The 7,005-nt window shown below is 37.8% G+C and overlaps 1 pseudogene; it reads left to right on the forward strand.

Moving 5' to 3' along the window:
• Positions 1-710: 710 nt before the first annotated feature.
• LOC118755996 lies at positions 711-2,229 on the forward strand (annotated as a pseudogene).
• The last annotated feature ends 4,776 nt before the right edge of the window (positions 2,230-7,005 follow it).

Raw genomic sequence — 7,005 nt, forward strand, 5'->3', positions numbered from 1 at the left:
AACTTTACAACTTCCATACTAAAGAGGAAGCTTATAAAGGTCTTGCATAGCGCATGTATTTAATTTACTTATATTTGTTTAAAATTATAAAATAAAATAAATCTATGCACATGCGCATGCAAATTGTTAAATGCCGTCAGCAAATAAACGAAAAGAGCTGCGGCCATGTTTGTTTTTCATTTCATTTGATTATTTCTATCATCGGTCACTTTTTCTTAACGTTCTTTATCGCCGCGAAACCATATGTGCGGCGAATTCATTTACGAAAATGGATGTTAAAACGGACGCGAACTCCTCATCTCAACCTTTCAGACCTCACTCGCCGACTTTAACGAGTTGTCGCTTCTTATACATTTATGTTCTTTGCGGAAACCATGCTGATGCTTCGTTGTTTCCTTGGCTTCCACATATCGATTGAGGAGTAACTAAGGAAAGATAAAAGAATTCGTTGCGGAAATAAGTTAAACGGTTGAACGACTCCTATTTGGTTGAAATTTACGCTTCAATTTATCTTTTGCCTTTTATCGCTTTTCAAATAGTTAGGCATACAAATTTCACTAATTGTTTTTACAATTAAACGGGTATTTGGAAATGGCCTATTTTTTAAAGCAGTTTTTCCAAACACTCTATCTTCTTCACTTGTTTGCGCGCAATTAGACAAAAGAAAAAATGCGAATATCGTAGTTGATAGGTATGTATGTACATATGTACTGAATAAACTTTCCAAGTATTGTTTTATGTTGAAAGCATCAAATTTAATATAAACAAATCTAGAACGGTTCAGACAGCCGTTGGGGACGGTTGAAATTGCACGCGCAGCCAAACAGCCAGCCAGCCACGTTGAATGCAATTGATCTGAGCGCGTACTGAGCAAGCGAAAGACGGCGTTGTTTCTTAAGTGAATAACGAGCGTTAAAAAAAATAAATTAAATTTCTCAAAGCAGCAACACATGTGTGGAAGAAAAATTAACCGAGACCAAGAGAAAAAAAGTGAAAAGTGTTCTAATTCAATTTGTGTTCAAGTGTGCGGACAACTACGATAAGCGAAAGTGATACGATTATTTAGCAAGCGAAGTGATTTCGTCACATACATAAAGGCGTTACACTCTGTATTGCAGCAGTTATGGTTTCGAGAATGTTGTTCACAATCAATGCTCACATTACTTATGCTACTCATATCCCACACACTGCCCGCGCCAACCGCGCCCTCTGCGCTGCCATACAACGACGATGACATATTCGACTTGAGCGCCACGCGTCCTGATCCGCATCCCAATCAATTGCGTCTTTGGCTGACAATTAGCGCTCGTCATCGGTACTTGGAGGTATCTTGGATGAATGCGCCTGCGCTACCCGATGACCACATATTGATCACCTCGCAGGAGCCTCACAAATTTGAGCGCGTCGAATGGACCACCGGCACACCGCTGGCCGCATTCGACAAGGCAGGGGCAGGGGTTTTGTGCCAATCGATGGCATCACTGAGCGCAGCACATCCTCGCCGACGCGCTACTTGCTTGAACACGATGCGGATATAAATGCAAACAACACCGCGCAGCGCTACAACACCCCCACGTCATTATTGGATTTCAAATAATGGCGCAAATGATAATGTAGCAGCGCTACATCCAGGCGCTACCTCACAATGGTTCACCACCGGTGTGCCCTTTGATTATGAGCTCTCGCGCAATGTGACCGCGACAACTGGCTGCTATGGCTATTGGGCGAGTTATGTGAATGGCAGCGGTGCGATATTGAAGAGCGCTTGCTTGCGCGCCTATCCGCGTTGGATGTGCGAAATGCATACGGTGGTGGGGGGTATGCGCATGCGATGCGCGATCTATTCATACCCGGCACACATGATTGCGGTTCGTACAGACCCAATTTTGATCCACTGCTCCGTGAAACGCTCGTCACTAAATATGCATTGACGCAGGACGACGATATTCGCGGTCAATTGCTGCATGGTGCGCGCTATTTGGATATACGCGTCGGCTACTATCGCAACACACCGGATAAGTTCTATATCAATCATGGCGTTACGAGGCAGCGGCCTCTGGCGGAAATTATCCAGCAGGTGAAGGAATTTGTCTTGGAAACGAATGAGATCGTGATATTTGGTTTGAAAGAGTTTCCGGTCGGTGAGTTAATTACTAATTTAAGCTTAAAAGGCCGTTAAAATCCACCGTAGACTGAATGGCGAAAAAATTTTAAATTTTGTTTTAAAAATGCGAGTACAAGATTTTTAGTTTCAGTTATTTTCTGACCTATTTCTCCGAAGGTAAGCTTCGGAAAATTTCATTCTACCGAAATAATTTCTATGCTTTATGAATCCGCCTACTAAGATTTTTAATATTTGCCCACCCAAGTTCTGATATATCTCCTGATTGGGCTTTTAGTATAATTCAGGCTAAGTTAGGTTAGTTTCGGTCAAAGGGGCTGTCTTCATCCAGGTTGTAATCATCATTGTGGAAGAATACAAGTGAGATATCTTAGGGTTGACAGCTAGTTGACAGGGTGTTCAATATGGCGATTACAGTGTGAACAATATGGCAGCCAATATGGCAAGCAAAACCGAACGGCCCGAAGCTGCAAAACTACGACCCGAATGAAATAATTCGGGGAAAAATAACGGGAAAAACCAGGGTTCCGAGGTGCTGTTTCGTGACCAGGGTTTTGTGCAGCTCCGAAAAATATGAAACAGGGTTCTGTGGTTCTGTGGACAGTGTAAGTGCTTGTGTGTAAAGCAAAGAGTTTAAAACTGATTTATAAATAGTAAAATGTTTACAGCAGATTGTCAAAGCAGTGCAACAACTGTTCTCTTGCAAGTTTTTGCTAGTTTTGTGTTCAATAACCTCTTCTGCTAGTTTTCTCTTTTTCTCAATTTTACGCTCTAGTTTGCTTTTACGCTCTCGCTGCAATGTTTTACTGGAGAAGTTACTATACAAACCTAATGTTACTCGCATATTTTCGAGCCTGTATGTAAATTTTCGGGAAAAAGGTTAAAAAGTATACTCATCTGCTGAAAAGATATTTTCGCAGATTCACAATTTATTTAAAATAAATCTATCAGCCCTATCTCCAATTCCATGTGAATAAATCTCTCCAGTGCTTAAATAATTTTCACATTAAATAGCTGCATAACGCCCTAATTGCCGAAAAAGCGTTGCTTGCAACACTAGTCCTTTATGGGGACCAAACTCACGATTTGACGATTTTTGTGATCCAATGACGATTTTTCTTTGTGTGCGAATTTGGCTGGTTGGCTGGGTCAACTTTGAAGATAGTTGCACAGATAACTAAAAATTGTAGTGCAAACACTTGTTGAGAGTTTACCATTTCTGCTAACACATAATTGTCGTATCGAAATTATACCATATGGCAGCACTAATAGTAATTATTGATAAGTAGTTTTCTTCTTTATTTTATCCCTATTTGTTTAGTTTTGGTGGTCAAACTCGTAATTCGGTGGTGAAGTTGTGTTAAGGCCGGCTGCAAGGCACATAAATACAGGTAGAAGCCAAAATGACGTTGCTCTCATGAGAACCAAACCTTTAAACTTCAACTTGATTTTATTTTATTTCCTATATTTCGTTACGCTTTGAATGTCATATCGTTGTTTTTTTTTTGAATGTTCGTTAATAACAAATTTTAATTTGCATTTGAATTTTTGTAGTGTTGTGCGGTTTATACTTAGTGTATGTGTTAAAAATGCAACACCTGAAGCGTTGTGTTTTATGTGGTGTTAAATATAAGGCAGATACCCCTAATTTTTTAACGTGCCTCAATGTCCTTCGCGTAAGGAACGTTGCGAAAGCAACTGTGGGCAGAGCTGCAGTGAAATGTCTTGCTGTGCGTTAAACATTTTAAAGAAGTAGATTCCACAAATACACCGGGAGGTACAGGAAAGGCACGTTTGAAGCCAAGTGCTGTTCCTATGACCCTTATGCCGAAAAGTCCCTCCAACAACACTGCAACTCATAAAACAAAAACAGAAAACAACATACACGTTTTTTTCAAATTTTAACTAAAGAAAATAAATAAATAAGAATAATATTTTTTTATTTTTCCTTACACACCCTCATTTTTATTTTTACTCTCCCGAAAACTTTGACTTTTGTAGGTTTGATGTCAATTTGGCTTCTACCTGTTTTTATTGTACCATGGCCGGCTGCACTGAACAATTGCTCACTTGGAACCACAGTATAGACAGTAACCAACCTTTTTGGGTTGTTGTTGTAGTAATCGTTGTTGTTGTAGTTATATTCACTCCTGAGGAAGGCACGGGGTTGTGTGCTGCTATTTAATGGCCTTCCTCAGACTTTTTCTTAGATTTTAGGGTTGTGTGCTGCATTATTATTAGATAAATAAATTTAAACATTCGACAAATCGTGATTTTATTAAAAGAAAATTATAAATGGTAATTAAACAAATGCATAAGATTAATCCAAAATATGAATGCTAAAATCTAAAAAAAATATGTACAGCAATATAAAATAAACATAATTTGCCTTATCCTGAGTTTCGCCTGACAAAAAATTCACCAGAAAATTTGTTCGGGGAAAATGAAACTCATGACAAGGCTGAATAAATATGTAAATACTTCAGTATCTTTCGGCCTAATTTCTACCCCCGAAGCAAATAAAGGTTTGGTAAATAGAAAAATTTGTTATGGTTCACAAATAAATTAAATTTTGCTGAGCCAAATGCAAAGTAAAATTTTAACAGTTCAAAAACCAAACAAACGATCGTGGGAAAGCTCTATTCTTGTGTTTTGCTGAAATTGTTAAAATTTATATTTATTTTATATCTTGCAAGTAACGTACGCTTTGTTTGTGCTTTTTCAGCTTTTATTTTCTTTTTCACTCTATTACCGCCAAAACATATTATGTGTATACATGTTTGTAAGCTGTCAAAATTTTACCTAGACCTATGAGCAAGGCGAATCTATACAAGGTGGTGTTATTGGCGAATTTAGATTTTAGCCGCGGTCCTTCTGAATGTCAAAATGATGTGTTTGTTGTAATATGAATTCGCCTTGTTTACAACAAACACATCATTTTGACCAAGGCGTATTTAACAAGGTGGTGTTGGCCGTATATAAGTAAAAAATTACACTAACAAATTATACGCTGATGTCCATACTGTCATTGGTATGAGTTACAACAAACACATCATTTTGACGTAATGGCCTCCACGGCGAAAAACTCAGCTGTCGCCCCAACACCACCTTGTTTAATACACCTTGATTTTGACCTTCAGAAGGACCGCGGCGAGAATTTAAATGCACTATGCTCGCCTATGAGCAAGGTAAAATTCTGACGTTCGTATTCACCGCGAGAAATGTCAAATTTTTACTTTAATCCTTGACGGATCAATTTCCTCTTTTCTATCAATTGGCACAGGCCCATAGCTGTCAAAAATTACCATCCCGAGTTCTTTTCTATCAATTGGTACCGGCCCTCAATAAGAATTTAAACCTGCTATTTAACAAGAATCCAGTGAGGTATAGAAAAACAACAATTTTAGAAATTACCCGCATTTATATACATATATTTCTTTCTAAATCAGTATATTTTACATTCCTACATGTGGTTTTACATATAGAAGAAATTTTTGTTTGGAAAATCATGTTAAAAAAATTTAAATTGATGAGAGCGCTAAGTATTCTATAGTCTCAGCTAATGAAGTTACTCAGTGATCAGATTAAATTTCGAAACACGATCTTAAGTATTTGCGTAGGCACTAAATGCAACCGTGGGGTAGCTATGGTGAATTTAAAAGTGTAATGCTTGAAATACAATACCGGCGAACGGCAAACTTCGCCGAATTGGGCGATGCTGTCGTTCACCGTTCGCCCAACTATTTCGCCTACTTAAACAGAATTAGAGCGGTAGCGAAAACAGCTGATCCCATTTGGTCGCCTTTATAATTTGGGTGACCATATTTAGAAAAAACTAAACCATATTTAGAAATGAGGAAATGATAACAAATATAAATGTAAAACAAAGAAAGATTATTATAAATAATTTGTTTCAAGCCAGATTTAACGAATCCACAACTATATTTTTCAAACAACAAAAAAAAAATCGTGTTTAGGTTGTTTTCTTTTTAAACTTTGAAAGCACAAAACAAATACGGACACCTTTGGCACGCACAGCTGTCATCGCCCAGCAGAGCGATAGAAATAAATCTATCGCCATGAAACGCCGCCAAGCGAACTTCGCACTTCGCTTTGGCTGTGTTCAATTTCATATGCTTGCGGGTGTTCTAATTTTGACAGCGCGAATTTCGCTGTGGTGAGTTCGCCGTTCGCCGGCATTGTATTTCAGCTATAACAAAACCAAAACAAAAACTTAAAAGTGGAGCGTGTTTTATTTAAATTGAAGTGTTTAAACAATTTTAAAGGCAAGTACAACAAAAAAAAAGAAAATATATTTAACCATAACGTAATGTGCGTGAATATAAGATAATACTGTTTATTTACAATTGTAGCCAAGATGCCAAACAGATGCGTTCGTGGTTGCAGAGCTGGAGGAGCAGTTTACAAATTTCCATCGCAGCGAGAAATGCCAAGGTATGTATGATTTCCAATGATTTACAAAGGCTGCAATTTAGTTTGGCATCCCCGGAGTTCGGCATTAAGAAGGGTATGGAACGATAGAGGGAGTTCTCCTGATTGTAAATATATATACTTTTAGCCGCAGCAGACTTATAGTTTTTAAGTTATTTGTTGTTAAAGTTAGTAAATTGAACTAACCTCTCGACGCTATTTCACACAATAAACACTTTATTTATGTACACACTTCGGCAAAATAGTTGCATTAAAAGCCCGCACAATGAAATGTAAACATATTTTTTAAATTTATAATGTATTTTTACTAAATTAAGTAAGTTTTAACAATTATCACGCACTTATATATGTATACGCACATTGTGAATACAGAACTGTTGATTCAACCAGAGAACGTATATGAATGAGAAGGCGCATTTTCTCTGTGAACT

Source organism: Rhagoletis pomonella, unplaced genomic scaffold (assembly GCF_013731165.1).
Source record: "Rhagoletis pomonella isolate Grant_MI unplaced genomic scaffold, Rhpom_1.0 Rhpom_scaffold_08259, whole genome shotgun sequence".
Classification (NCBI taxonomy): Eukaryota; Metazoa; Arthropoda; class Insecta; order Diptera; family Tephritidae; genus Rhagoletis; species Rhagoletis pomonella.